Raw genomic sequence first — 14,815 nt, 5'->3', positions numbered from 1 at the left:
GTTCCACAGCCAAAAACAGGAAGGCAGTGCAGAGGGTCACTGCCCAAAAGATCATCAGTTGCCCTCTGCCCAGCCTGAAAGCCATCACCACATCCAGCTGCCTGAGGAGAATCAAGGCCATCACATGAGACCCTTCACACCCTGCCAACCACCTGTTTAACCTGTTGCCTTCTGGGAGTTGCTACAGGTCAAAGTCCCACTCCAGCAGGCTGACAAACAGCTTCAGCCCCTAGGCCATATGTACTTCAAACACCAATGGACACAGACACACTCACCCTGTTGTGTGTGTGCACTGTTCTGTCCTGTTTGTGGGATTGTAGTAAGTCGGTCTGGTTTTGTGGGATCACTTCTATTCATTGTCTGCTGTCTGCATATTGTTCTGTATTCAACAGGGCCCTTCTCTGTCTCTGTCTCTGTCTCTGTCATGGGTCCTCCTTTTGGGTTGTTCTTCTGCCTCCATCTTGTGTCTGTCTTTGGTTTTTCATCTGTGGGCTTGACTGTTTTACCCTCATCTGTTTTTGGATACTTTTACTGTCTGCAGCTTTGTCCCCATTGTCTTTGTGGTCTGGTTTAATTTGGGTTTCACTCCTGTGTTTATTTTATTATGGTTGCTTTCTATTTTTGTGGTAGTAAAGACTTCCTGTTTTATTTTGATGATCTTGGTTCACTTGTATGTTTTGGGTGACTTCCTATGTCACTCACCAGATGTGCTCTGTTAGTAATTTCCCACACCTGTCATTCATGTGTTCATTAGTCCCTTAGTGTATTTAAACCTGTGTTTTCCCATGTTTGTTTGCTGGGTCCTTGATGTTGGTTACGTTCATTCTTGTCCACTACTGCCAAGACTTGTAAGTGCAATGAACATTTATGTCTCCTCTAGTTCTGTCAGAGTTAGTAGTTCTAAGTACTGTCTTTACCTCATCTGGTTTTGTTCCCATGTCAAGTTAACTCCTAATTTTTTCCCCTCATCATCTTCCCTGTATTTGGAATTGTTGGACGGTATTTTCACTGCTAAAATCACCGTTGTTGGCATTTGACTCCTCTTCTGTGTGGCTGACATGCGTTTTGGGTTCAATCAGACTTTGCTAAATTGTAACAGACCTACTCACATAAATACCCTCCCCCCGGACAACAACCAACCCAACATACGTCCTGCTGCCTTTATATTCAATTTTATATATATATGTTCTTCTTGGACCTGGCCATAAGAGGGGTATCTGTATGTGGTTAAAGTGTTGAACTTGTGGAGAAATTCACTTATGTCAGCATTTATGTCTGGGTTCTCGGCCTTTGAGATTGAGACACATCAGGGAGAAGCTTATGGAGTCATGACGGTGTTTGGCGATGCCGATATTTTTGCAGTAGTACACAAGTCCAAGTCTTTAGGGTTCTGGTGCTGCCTGTCTTAATGTATGGTTGTGAGGTTTGGGTGCTAACTGATGACCTAAGGCAAAGACTGGATGTGTCTGGTACCAGGTCTCTTCAAAGGATCTCTCAGTTCCTTTGCAATGACTTTGCATCAAATGAGGGATTAAATGGGGAGACTAAGACAAGCAGTAATATTTGAACTGTGATCATTTCCGCTTTGACCTATCGGTGATGTGACGTGTTTGAGGGTTGAGGACCCCAGTAGCCAGAGGACCAAGGGGACACTAATGCTTCACCTGGTTGCAGCACATAGATGGTTATTTTCAAGATGTGAGGATGCACCAAAGATCTCATATTTTTTTAAAATCTCAATGTAAGTATGGTTGTTGGGATTTTAACTTTGGGAATTTGTAGATATATGTGTATAAGAGTTGCAGTCCATGGAGTCGTTAACCTTTTTATGCGTTACAGAAATTTTTGTCTTCATATTTTGTGGAAATTTTCTGCTTTGTGAAAACTCTTCTGAAATAATCTACAAAGACCTTGTAACATTAATGAGAATATCCATCTGCCAAAACATTCACCATTTTTCTACCCCTTAATTTCCTCCACTATTTCACCTTCTTGTTATGGGACCATCCAAATCAATCAATCAATCAACTTTTTTCTTATATAGCGCCAAATCACAACAAACAGTTGCCCCAAGGCGCTCTATATTGTAAGGCAAGGCCATACAATAATTATGAAAAACCCCAATGGTCAAAACGACCCCCTATGAGCAAGCACTTGGCTACAGTGGGAAGGAAAAACTCCCTTTTAACAGGAAGAAACCTCCAGCAGAACCAGGCTCAGGGAGGGGCAGTCTTCTGCTGAGACTGGTTGGGGCTGAGGGAAAGAACCAGGAAAAAGACATGCTGTGAAGGGGGGCAGAGATCGATCACTAATGATTAAATGCAGAGTGATGCATACGGAGCAAGAAGAGAAAGAAACAGTGCATCATGGGAACCCCCCCACAGTCTACGTCTAAAGCAGCATAACCAAGGGATGGTCCAGGGTCAGCTTATGATTCCTCCATGGACAACTCTGGTGAGTTTTATATTTAGCTGTGCAGGGATTTTGAACACTCATTTTTAAAAATATAGTTGGTGTTCTGCTCTCCATTTCTCTCCATTTAAACTCAAGGTCAGCAGACACATTACAGTACTGACAGCAGCAGCAGACCCAGCTAGGGGACAGAGGGCACAGCCGGTCTCATCGGCCCCCACACCGTGCTGCTTTATAACTTTATTGATCTGGGCGGAGCAGCGGAGCAGACAGGCCTATTACGCTACATGGTGTCAGCTGCCATGTTTCTTCTGCAGCCGTTCAGCGGCAGAGACTTGCGGCCTTTGACAAACAAGCAAGATGAGCATTTCATTTTGATGTTTGCAGCCAATTCCAAAGTAACAATGGAGACAAGATTAGAAGTAGTTTTTTTTTTCTTTTTCTAAATGTCAGTCCCATTGTGTCCATAAAACTTTTATGTCACCGCTAGCGGGGCTCCCAACTGGCAGACTTGTGTTTTCCTTATGATCACTTCCCCCAACACTATCCATGGCTCATCAAATTAATAGGAAGAGCTGTTAAAAAAGAGAAATGATGGCATTGACCTAGTTGCTATGGATACTATCATATATTCTATGTCTCAATGATTGCACAAAAGATGATTCACTGCAGACCGGACCATAAAGTACGCATTGTCACACAACAATAAAGTTAAGAGCCAACATTCAGCTGCTCTCTACAGTATTTCTAAAGTCACACAAGCAATGAAAACACTGGAAAAACCTTTAAAATTTAATGATAGTCAAAGATGTTTGGACATGAGTTGCATTTCTCTTTGCATGAGCCAGAACAAAGGTATCCCATGTTTTGTGGGGAGAAACACCTGCATACTGATCATCAATAATAATTTATTTCATTGAAAGATACAGCATTTTAGTGTTTTGCACAGCTTTATATAAAAATGGAAAACTGGCACTCTGATAGCATCTCAAAAAAAAAAAAAAAAACCCAAAAAACAAGGGTTTTCTGAGGCTATAGGCTTCTCTGTTTTCATTCATTGATTCAATCATTTTCTGCCACTTACTCAGGTCTGGATCATGTTGGCAGTACACCAAGCAGCTCACACACTTCTCTATCCTTGACCAAGTCCTCTAACTATTCCTGCGGGATCCAGAGGCATCCCCAAGTCAGCGGGGAAATATAATCCCTCCAGTGTGTGCTGGGTCTTCCTCTGGGCCTCTTCCTAGTTGAATGTGCCTGGAAGACCTCTCCAAGGAGATGACCAGCGAGCATCCTCACCAGATGCCAAGCCACCTCAGATGGCTCATTCAATGCAAAGAAGTAACTGTTTGACTCGGAGTTCTTCCTGGATAGACAAGCTTTTCATCCTTTCCCTGAGTGTAAGCTCAGATACCCAATGGAGAAACGTAATTTCCGCTGCCTCTATCCTTGACCTTCCTTTTTTTTTTTTTTTTTTTTTTTTTTTGGTCATTACCCAACGTTCATGACCAAACTCAGCCACATGGGGTGTGCAGCCAGTACATTCTGAGTGCCGGTCCCAAGCCCGGATAAATGCGGAGGGTTGCGTCAGGAAGGATATCCGGCGTAAAACAAGCCAACCCAACTATGCAGACTCAGAATCGAATTCCCATACCGGATCGGTTGCGGCCCGGGTTAACAACGTCCGCCACCGGTGCTATTGCCCAACAGGTTGCCGGTGGAAATTGGGCTACTGCTGGGCGAAGACGATGAAGAAGAGGAGGAAAACGTTGCCACGAACAGCGGAAGAAGAAGAAAACTAGAAGGGTGGAAATGAGAGTGGGGACTTTGAATGTTGGTAGTATGACTGGTAAAGGGAGAGAGCTGGCTGATATGATGGAGAGGAGAAAGGTAGACATATTGTGTGTGCAAGAGACCAAGTGGAAGGGAAGTAAGAGCAGGAGCATCGGCGGTTGGTACAAGTTGTTGTACCATGGTGAGGACAGGAAGAGAAATGGTGTTGGGGTCATTTTAAAGGAAGAGTATGTTAAAAGTGTGCTGGAGGTTAAGCGAGTGTCTGACAGGGTGATGAGTGTGAAGTTGGAAATTGAAGGGGTGATGATGAATATCATCAGTGCATATGCCCCACAGGTAGGTTGTGAGATGAAGGAGAAAGAAGATTTCTGGAGTGTATTAGATGAGGTGGTGGAGAGTGTGCCCAAGCATGAAAGAGTGGTGATAGGAGCAGACTTCAATGGGCATGTTGGTGAAGGGAACAGAGGTGATGAGGAAGTAATGGGTAGATATGATATCAAGGATAGGAATGGGGAAGGACAGATGGTAGTTGATTTTGCAAAAAGGATGGAAATGGCTGTGGTGAATACCTACTTTAAGAAAAGGGAGGAGCACAGGGTAACATATAAGAGTGGAGGAAGGTGCACACAAGTGGGCTACATTGATGGTTGTTTGTAGGATGACTTTAGAGGTAAAGAAGAAGAAGAGAGTGAGAGCTCAACAAAGGATCAGATGGTGGAAGCTGAAGGAGGAAGATTGTTGTGTGAAATTTAGTGAGCAGGTGAGAGAAGCACTAGTTGGAGGGGAAGCAATTTTGGACAACTGGAAAAGTACTGCAGATGTGGTGAGGGAGACAGCTAGGGCAGTACTGGGTGTGACATCTGGACAGTGGAAGGAAGACAAGGAGACTTGGTGGTGGAATGAAGAGGTCCAGGAAAGCATAAGGAGAAAGAGGTTGGCGAAAACGTTTTGGGATAGTCGGAGAGATGAAGAAAGTAGACAGGAGTACAAGGAGATGCGGTGTAAGGTGAGAAGAGAAGTGGCAAAAGCAAAGGAAAAGGCATATTGCGAGCTGTACAAGAAGTTGAATAGTAAGGAAGGAGAAAAGGACTTGTACCGATTGGCCAGACAAAGGGACAGAGCTGGAAAGGATGTGCAGCAGGGTAGGGTGGTAAAAGATGCACACGGTAATGTGCTGACAAGTGAGGAGTAATGTGCTGACAAGTGAGGAGTGTGTGCCGAGAAGGTGGAGGGAATATTTTGAAGAGTTGATGAATAAAGAAAATGAGCGAGAGAAAAGGCTGGATGATGTGGCAAGAGTAAATCAGGAAGTAAAAGAGATTAGCAAGGAAGAAGTGAGGGCTGCTATGAAGAGGATGAAGAGTGGAAATGCAGTTGGTCCAGATGACATTCCAATGGAGACATGGAAATGTCTAGGAGAGATGGCAGTAGATTTTCTAACCAGATTGTTTAATAAAATCTTGGAAAGTGAGAGGATGCCTGAGGAGTGGAGACGAAGTGTGCTGGTTCCTATTTTCAAGAACAAGGGTGATGTGCAGAGCTGCAGTAACTACAGAGGCATAAAGCTGATCAGCCACAGCATGAAGTTATGGGAAAGAGTAGTAGAAGCTACGCTTAGAAAACAGGTGAAGATCTGTGAGCAGCAATATGGTTTCATGCCGAGAAAGAGCACTACAGATGCAATGTTTGCTCTGAGAATACTGTTGGAAAAGTACAGAGAAGGACAGAAAGACTTACATTGTGTGTTTGTGGACTTAGAAAAAGCTTATGATAGGGTGCCAAGAGAAGAGTTGTGGCATTGTATGAGGAAGTCTGGAGTGGCAGAGAAGCATGTTAGGGTAGTGCAGGACATGTACAAGAATAGTGTGACAGCGGTGAGATGCGCAGTCGGAATGACAGACTCATTGAAGGTGGAGGTGGGATTACACCAAGGATCAGCTCTGAGTCCTTTCTTGTTTGCAGTGGTGATGGACAGGTTGACAGATGAGATCAGACAGGAGTCCCCATGGACTATGATGTTTGCAGATGACATTGTGATCTGTAGTGAGAGTAGAGAGCAAGTTGAGTCTAGTCTGGAGAAGTGGAGATATGCTTTGGAGAGAAGGGGAATGAAAGTCAGTAGAAGCAAGACTGAGTACATGTGTGTGAACGAGAGGGAGCCCAGTGGAATAGTGCAGTTACAAGGAGTAGACGTGGTGAAAGTAGATGAGTTTAAATATTTGGGGTTATCTGTTCAAAGTAATGGAGAGTGTGGTAGAGAGGTGAAGAAGAGAGTGCAGGCAGGGTGGAGTGGGTGGAGAAAGGTGGCAGGAGTGATTTGTGACTGAAGAATATCAGCAAGAGTGAAGGGGAAAGCTTACAAAACAGTAGTGAGACCAGCTATGTTGTATGGTTTAGAGACAGTGGCACTAACAAAAAGACAGGAGGCAGAGCTGGAGGTGGCAGAGCTGAAGATGTTGAGATTCTCTTTGGGAGTGACAAGAATGGACAAGATTAGGAATGAACGTATCAGAGGGACAGCTCAGGTGGGATGGTTTGGAGACAAAGTCAGAGAGGCGAGATTGAGATGGTTTTGACATGTGCAGAGGAGGGACCCAGGGTATATAGGGAGAAGGATGCTGAGGATGGAGCCACCAGGCAGGAGGAGAAGAGGGAGACCAAAGAGGAGGTTCATGGATGTGCAGAGAGAGGACATGCAGGTGGTTGGTGTGACAGAGGAAGATACAGAGGACAGGGTGAGATGGAAGCGATTGATCTGCTGTGGCGACCCCTAACGGGACATGCACTCAATGTGATGTGGCACAAAAGGTTGTGGGACACAAATCCAAAAACTCGCAGACAGTGGTGTTGGAGTCGAAAGGCTTTATCAGTAAAATAGGCTGGGATTCAGTACATAGTTTGACAATCAATGGTGCAGAGTTACAGGTAGTACAGGTGACCCAGTTCCTATGGATACTATCATATAGTCTATGTCTCAGCGATTGCACAAAAGATGATTCATTGAAAACCGGACCATAAAGTACTTGCTGTCATACAACATTAAAGTTAAGAGCCAACATTCAGCTGCTCTCTACAGTATTTCTAAAGTCACACAAGCAATGAAAACACTGGAAAAAGCCTTGAATGTTCTCTTGTCTGCAAATTGAAGAAAATCCTTTACACTTCATTTTTCTGTGGAGGATTTTGTTTTCTGTATGAAGTTTGAAATTCTGTTGTCGTGACAACCCCACGAGGGATCCCATAGGAGGATAGGACAGAACCACTAACACAGACACCGACGGTCCTCATGTGAAATGAAACAGGGGGGAAGTCCAAAGAAAACCCTCACATAGAAAACACAAACTCCAAGTCAGGCTGCATACCGAAGCACTGGGCATTGTCAAAAAAGAAAACACAGTTCTATACACAGGTGGACAAAGTTCATGTGCTGTAGCAGAAGCAAGGTCACAAAAACGGAACAGGGTCAGAACATGGCAAGACTAGACAGAGCTATGAAATGGCTGGTACGAAGACTATGAAAATCAACAAACTGGCGAGGCATGAGTGAAAACAGAGGGCTTAAATAACAAGGGCGGAAATGAGGAAGGTGAAAACGGGTGTGTGAAATGAATCAGGAAGGGGTCGTGGCACACAGAAGCAACAGGAAAGTTTAGATGGACATAACAGTGTAAAAAGGAAACAGTGAGATAAATACCAACAGTGGATAACACAAAATGCCAACGGAAAGAAAAAATACAGAGACTAGATAAATATTAAGGTGAACCCACCAGCCAGACAATAAAAGACTAAGACAAAACTAGGACGGAACTGATCATGACTAAAGTATAAAAACTATAAATAACAAAATGGCAAAACAACCTATAGGCTAAACAGAAGAACAGAAAACAAGGCCAGAGACTACAGAAATACAGATAATGTCAAAAATGACTGAACAGAAAATAAATGATGAAATGAAAACAAAATCAGAGAAAAAAGTATAATACACAATAAAGGGATGATTAGAACAACCTGAGATGAGACTAAAGCATAACAAACAAATAATACAATCAGTGACTGATTGTGGCAGACAGTGGATCAAAGAAAGGACAAAATCAAAAAGGAGCTGGGACGGGGCCGAACCATGACACACAGGTGACGATAGGAGTGTAAGTTGACTGGTAAATCAAGAGTCTTGCCTTTTCATCTGGTACAGCCTCCACAGGACATCAGACGCAGAACCAATCAGTGTGTCGAGCACACGTTCTAACTTACCTTCACTCATGAACATCACCCTGAGATATTTAAACTGATCCACTTGTGGAAATAACTGTTCCCCGACCCAGAGGCAGTTTTTCAACAAAGGACCATAGCGGCAGATTTAGCATCAGATCCTGGCAAAGGCTTTACCGTATTAGCTTTGATGTCACCCTTGTGACATACCTTGGGGTGACTTATGTTGTGATGTGCTGCTATATACATAAATTGAATTGAAATAACCAGCATTTACAAAGTTCCGTGTGCCCACACATCCCACCGACCTCACTCTGCCACCAACTGGCTCAAACATGTAAGTAGAACTCGACCTCTGGTAAAGGCAGGCTATTCTTAATTTGTTTTGTGCAAAGAAAGCATGATTGTTTAGGCAAACTGATTTAGTTCTCCAAGCTGGCTTCAATGGCACATAACCTCTGTTGATCATGAGGAAGGCAATATATTCAACAACAGCCTACCTTTGTGGCAAGGACAGGTCCTTCCTCTTCTCATAGAGCACAAACCAATGGTGCAGCTCATCCAGGTTTATGTGCACATAATCCTCATCAGATTTGACTGGAGGACCCTGCAGACATGAGTCGACATCAGGCATTGACCCATCCAGATGTAAGTCAAAGTCTGCCACATTCACCTACAGCCAAAGAGGAAACATTTAGTTGTGAGTCGGGGGAAAGGCCGAGAGGAGACAGGAGGAAAGTTTGGAAAAAAATGGGAGCAGACTGAATGAGCAGATGCAGCGAGAACAATGCAGAGCAGCAAAACGGAGAGAAAAGGTAAACTGATCCATTTGTCGAATCAGCAAAAACCATCTATCACCGAGGACGGAGTTGAGAGAAAAAAGCAGGACAAAATTATAGAAGAAAGAGAAAGAGCATCACAGGTAGAGGAAAAACAAGAGAATGTGGTTAAGATCAATAATTTTCAATACAGCACCATTACTCGCAGCACCTTATCAACAACAGCGCTCAGAGTTCAGAAATGAAGCAGTTCTTTAGCACAAGCACTGGGAGGTCCAGCAAGAAACCAAACCTTTGGCCCAGAATCAGTCGCAGTCTACCAAAACGCATGAATCTGTCTCCTGCAGCTGATCCAGAACAGAGTACCGAGGAGCTGGATGCAGTCTGGGTCGCCAGTCCAACACAAATTACAGACAGAACCACCGACGGTCTAGAAAAAACCCTTGTATAGAAAACACAAAGTCCAACTCAGGCTGCATACCGAAGCACAGTTCTAACCACATCGCTGCCACACCTCCAATTAATCTTGTAATTCATTTATTTTCTGCCACGTATCCAAGCCCAGGTTGCGGTGGGAGCAGACTAAATGGTGAAGCCCTAACTTCTCTATCCTCCTATGGGATCCCTCATGGGGTTGTCACAACAAGAGAATTTCAACAGAAAACTAAATCCCCTCAAAAAAATCAGTGTGAAGGATTTTCTTCAATCTGCAGGCATGAGAACATTCAAAACAGATGAAAAGTAAAGATGTCTGGATTGTAGACACCCAATTTTCTGTGATCATTTCAGTGTCATCTCTAATGTCTGAGTGAGTTTGAGCACAGAGGAAACAAAGTCTGTCCCAAATTCAAATTCAGTACATTTAATATATTTGCAGATGTTTACAGTATATCTCATGGCCATGTTCTCGCTCTATTTGATAACTTCATGTCTCCTCTGGGACGGCATGATGCATACTGTTCTTTTGCTTACCACACTACACAGAAAAAGTTTTACTTTTACACATACCTATTCAGATATACAGCACGAGCAGTCACTGCATAAAAACTGTCAAATGCAACATTTTTCAACCAATCACATAACTTTACTGATCCACGCTCAGGGCAACGGTCCCACCCATCTGGGTGTGGGTCAAGTGCAGGTGGAAGAGGCAGGGAGAGCACAGGGTGAGGGCAGCTTACCATGACATCTAAAATTTAAGTCCATTTCCTGTCAGACTTTGTGTCTTCTGAGGTCGCTCCCCATATTAAATGACCGGCAGTCGGGAAAACCTCCAACACAGGATATCAAAAGCCCAGGTTTTTGGAATCCTGATGCTTCCTGCCTTACTGTGTGGCTGTAAGACTTGGATGCAAACCAGTGACTTACGGGTAGGGTGAGGTATAGATAAGATTTTATCTATCGATTCCACTTATGATCCGATTCCTTATTGATTCCCTTATCTTGTGAATTTTCTGTGTGCTAAAAGTAGGCGTTACAGGTTTTCTATGTCAACAACATTTTACTGAATCTTAAAGTAAATAAATATGAAATTGGTCACTGGATCCTTAAACTCTGGACATACTGTAAACAAACTTTACATGGTGGATCCTTGATCTCTGGACATAAATAGAAATAAACAAAGTCTGTAGTTGTTGTCAAAAGCATTTCCTTTCAGACATTAATGGCATGAAGGTCACTCCATACCTCTGAGCTGAACTCAGCTGTGCTGCACGTCAGGATGTAATTCATAAAGAATGCAGGACATCTCATTTTGGGAGGAAAAACATTTTGTTTGATTGTAGTTTATTGTTTGTTTTACAACGTTTGGAAAGAGGTGTCATTTGATTTAAACCGGTGACTTGCTTTGAAGTTATTAATTCCAACAGGACTCAAATGTGACTCAGCACAGAATGGCACAGAGTTTAGAGCTGTGTGAATGAAACAGGACGATTCTCATTTCTTGCATGCAGCAAGACAGAATCTAAGTTAGTGACTTTAAATGGATTTGAGAGGGGTTAAGAAGCAGACTTTTCACTTCTGAAAAACAGTGAAGCAAAGAACCAACGAAACAGCGGGTCAGAGCACTGCTTCACTGGTTCAAGCTTCAAAGTGGAGCCGTTACAGAAATGGTTGAATACAGACCCAACGGCCGCTCTGAAGGACCGATAAGGGAACCGTTAAGCAAAAAAGCTATTGATGTCGGTGGATCGAATCATTTCTTAATGATACCCAAAAAGAATCGGTTCTTGATACTCATCCCTACTTATGGGGACCTTTGGCATGGCTCTTCAGAGATTAGTTGGGCACCACAAACAAACTTATTTGGAGAGTCTCAGATGAGGAGAATCACTTGCATTCTGATGGAATGCCTGCTATGGATCTTTGGCCATGAACTGTTTCTTTGGTCATGATCCGACACAGATGTGCCTTCGTGTTAAGGACCCCTGTGGCTGGAGAAGGTCAAGGGCAAGGTAGACAGATGGCTACATTTCGAGAGGTGGCAAAGAGCCACTGTGTGTCTGGGTGGTTGCAATTCTGGACTCATTTGTAGCACCAACAGATGGGCCCAGACCTGCCCTGACGTCTGCCTATGTCAACCCAGAAACACAAGCTCAGACTTGTGTCTCCATTCAAGGGCTGCATCTTTCTGAGGCTACTTATGTCATAAGTGGTATGACTGATGAGCTGATCTACTCATTCAGGTGTATGTTGGCTTGCGACTGACTGAGTATGCATGAATTACAATTTCAATTTTCAATTTATTTTAATTTATATAGCGCCAAATCACAACAGAGTTGCCTCAAGGTGCTTCACACAAGTAAGGTCTAACCTTACTAACCCCCAGAGCAGCAATGGTAAGGAAAAACTCCCTCTGAGGAAGAAACCTCAAGCAGACCAGACTCAAAGGGGTGACCCTCTGCTTGGGCCATGATACAGACATGAATTACAGAAAAATTCACAAAACAAATATACAGGAAATGCTGTACCACACCCATCTCTGGATGGAGCTGCACCTTAAACAGAGAGAAAAAACAGAATCAGGCACCAGAAAGACAAGAAATACAGTATAATCTGTCAGTATTAACAACAAGAAAAACAGGAAATACTAAGGTGATAACCGGCCACTAGCCTTGAGCTTCACTAAAAGACCCAGAATTTAGGTAAAGTTGAGGCTGTGGCACACTCCGTTTCCTAATAAAATGAATTAAAAGAGTAACAAGCATCCAAGTGTGCAAGATTGGGGTCCTTGAAAAGCAGCGTTGGGTTTAAAATGTTTAAACTGTGTGGGAGGCTGGTGACAGACGGGTGCCACCAACATCTAAATGAAAGCAAAGTCTAATAGTTTGGCCCAACAAGAATAGTAAGTCCCTTCGGCTGCTTCCTTGTTTTGCACTCAGGGTTGCCACAGCAAATCCAAGGTGGATCTGCATGTTGAATTGGCACAGGTTTTACGCCGGATGCCCTTCCTGACACAACTCCACATTACATGAAGAAATGTGGCAGGGGTGGGATTTGAACCCGGAGCCTTCTGAACTGAAACCAAGCGCATTAACCACTTGGCCACCACCCCTACTAGGAATAAGAATCAGAATTCCTTTCTTGTCATTGCACAAAGGACAATGAAATTGGTTAGTTGTCCTGATGGTGCATTCAGACGAGGAACCCTTATTTATAACTTTATACCATATAGAGAATTTTCTAAAAGGAAGACCTGGAAATTCAGCTACAAATTGCCAGAAGGTACATCTGAGATGCAAACCTAGATTTGATCTGTTTGGTGAAAGAATATCAGTCTCTATACCTTTTCATCATGAAGCTGTATAAATAGGGATACAAAATGGAAAACATGCATTATGCACAATTTCTTCAATCACAGCCAGAGAAGCATATAACTTCTTCAGGGTTGTCTGGATGTCTTGGTGGCTTTCCTCACTCTTTTCCTTCTTGCACAGTCACTCAGTTTTTGAGAACTGTCTACTCCACACAGATTTACCATAGAGTGCCATACTGGTTGTATTTCTTCATAACTGATGTAAATAAAGTCCAAGACATATTCAGTGACTTGGAAATGTTCATGTGTCATATCTTGACTTGTCTGAAGAAAATGGGCAATAAAACTGATTATTTACAGGTATTATACCAAAGTGGTCCATTCCTTATGCAACCCACCATCTTGGCTTTTATATTTTAATTGATTTATATGAAGTTGTACAGATTTGTTTCAGGTTAAGTTTAAGAAAGATCATTTTAGGGCCCCTTCACACATAGTATGAATGTGGTTGAATTGTGCATGAAGCAGGAATCGTATGTAATATGTGTAAAATCATAGCTGCCTCCAATGCCTCCGAGGCAGCGGCTACCATCAAGCCAGGCTCTGCTAGCAGTGAGAGCGGCAGCGGCGGCTACCATCAGGCCAGGCTTCTAGCAACGAGAGCCACGGCGGCAGCTACCATCAGCCCAGGCTCTGCTACCAGTGAGAGTGGTGGCAGGCTCTGTTAACTGCAGGAGCGGGAATAGCTGTAGCCGTTACCATCAGGCCGGGCTCCAAGAGCAGCAATCACTACCATCAGATTGGAGGTTTCTGGGCCTGTTAGACCTGAGACCAACTCCTCATTTTTACATCAATATCTGCCTTTGTACTTCTTGGTAAGAATCAGTGAGTGTGTCATTATGCCTCCAAAAGTTAAACCAGTGGCTGATGATGATGTTGGTGTTACCATGAGTACACTAACTCAGTTACTGGATCAAGAGAGGAAATTCTATAAGAAAATACTACTTCAACAACAAGAAAACTTGAGTTTCATTCAAATTATCTTTGATGGAAATACAAAAAGGCTGGATGGAGTCATAAAAGATGCCCAGGAGCTAAAAAAAAGTTTACAATTCACCCAGGGAATCATTGAAGATATGAAAGCTGGATATCAAGCTATTGAATTAAAAATGAAATAATTTGAAAATACCATTGCAAGGACAAAACAGGAAATGGAAAACTTTTTTAATAAATTGGATTACATTGAAAATCAGTCAAGACGATCAAATCTTTTGATAGATGAAATTGCAGAAGCAAAAGGAGAAACTGCAAGTGGTTTAGAAATGAAGATTCAATGCATTCTACCTGAAAATCTGGGTTTTGATGGACCAAATCTTGAGATTGAGAGGGTACACCGTGTGGGCCACTTCCAGGAAGGTTGTAAGCCAGAATAACATTGGTTAGGTTTCTGAAATTCAAAGATCGTCAGCGTATTCTCTCTTCTACCAAAAAATTGAAAGGTGCAAACATTTACATTAATGAGGACTTTTCAGATGTGGTGCAACAGAGGAGAAAGGAACTGCTGCCCAAACTGAAGGCTGTCAGAGAAAAAGGAGATAGAGCTAGCTTAAGGTATGACAAACTCATTGTCTGGCCTGCAAATGGACAACGACAAGAGTCGGAGTAACCTATCATGTAATCTTGTAGTTTTTATTATGATTTTATTGTTGTTGTTGTTTTCTTTAATAAATGTCATCTCCATTTGTCAAGTTACCACATAAAGGATTAGTGTTTGCTCATTTAAATATATGCAGTCTCAGAAACAAAATTCAGGAAATTACAACAATCTGCTCCCCGGGCAATATTCATGTCTTTGCCTTGTCAGAAA

At 42.9% G+C, this 14,815-nt stretch overlaps 1 protein-coding gene and 1 long non-coding RNA gene across 2 annotated transcripts in view; one reads left to right on the top strand and one right to left on the bottom strand.

The window, feature by feature from the left end:
* LOC117509388 overlaps nucleotides 1–9,084 on the top strand; it is a 149,296-nt gene extending 140,212 nt beyond the window's left edge. The window contains exon 3 of the long non-coding RNA XR_004560396.1: nucleotides 8,928–9,084. This is a non-coding gene — a long non-coding RNA (uncharacterized LOC117509388). The remainder of the gene's footprint in view (nucleotides 1–8,927) is intronic.
* Nucleotides 1–14,815, bottom strand: part of si:cabz01090165.1 (uncharacterized protein LOC100333421 homolog) — a 950,945-nt gene that overhangs the window by 532,783 nt on the left and 403,347 nt on the right. The window lies entirely within an intron of this gene.

Source organism: Thalassophryne amazonica, chromosome 4 (genome assembly GCF_902500255.1).
Source record: "Thalassophryne amazonica chromosome 4, fThaAma1.1, whole genome shotgun sequence".
Classification (NCBI taxonomy): Eukaryota; Metazoa; Chordata; class Actinopteri; order Batrachoidiformes; family Batrachoididae; genus Thalassophryne; species Thalassophryne amazonica.
The sequence above is the reverse complement of the archived record's forward strand: the minus strand, read 5'-3'. Positions and strand labels throughout refer to the sequence as shown.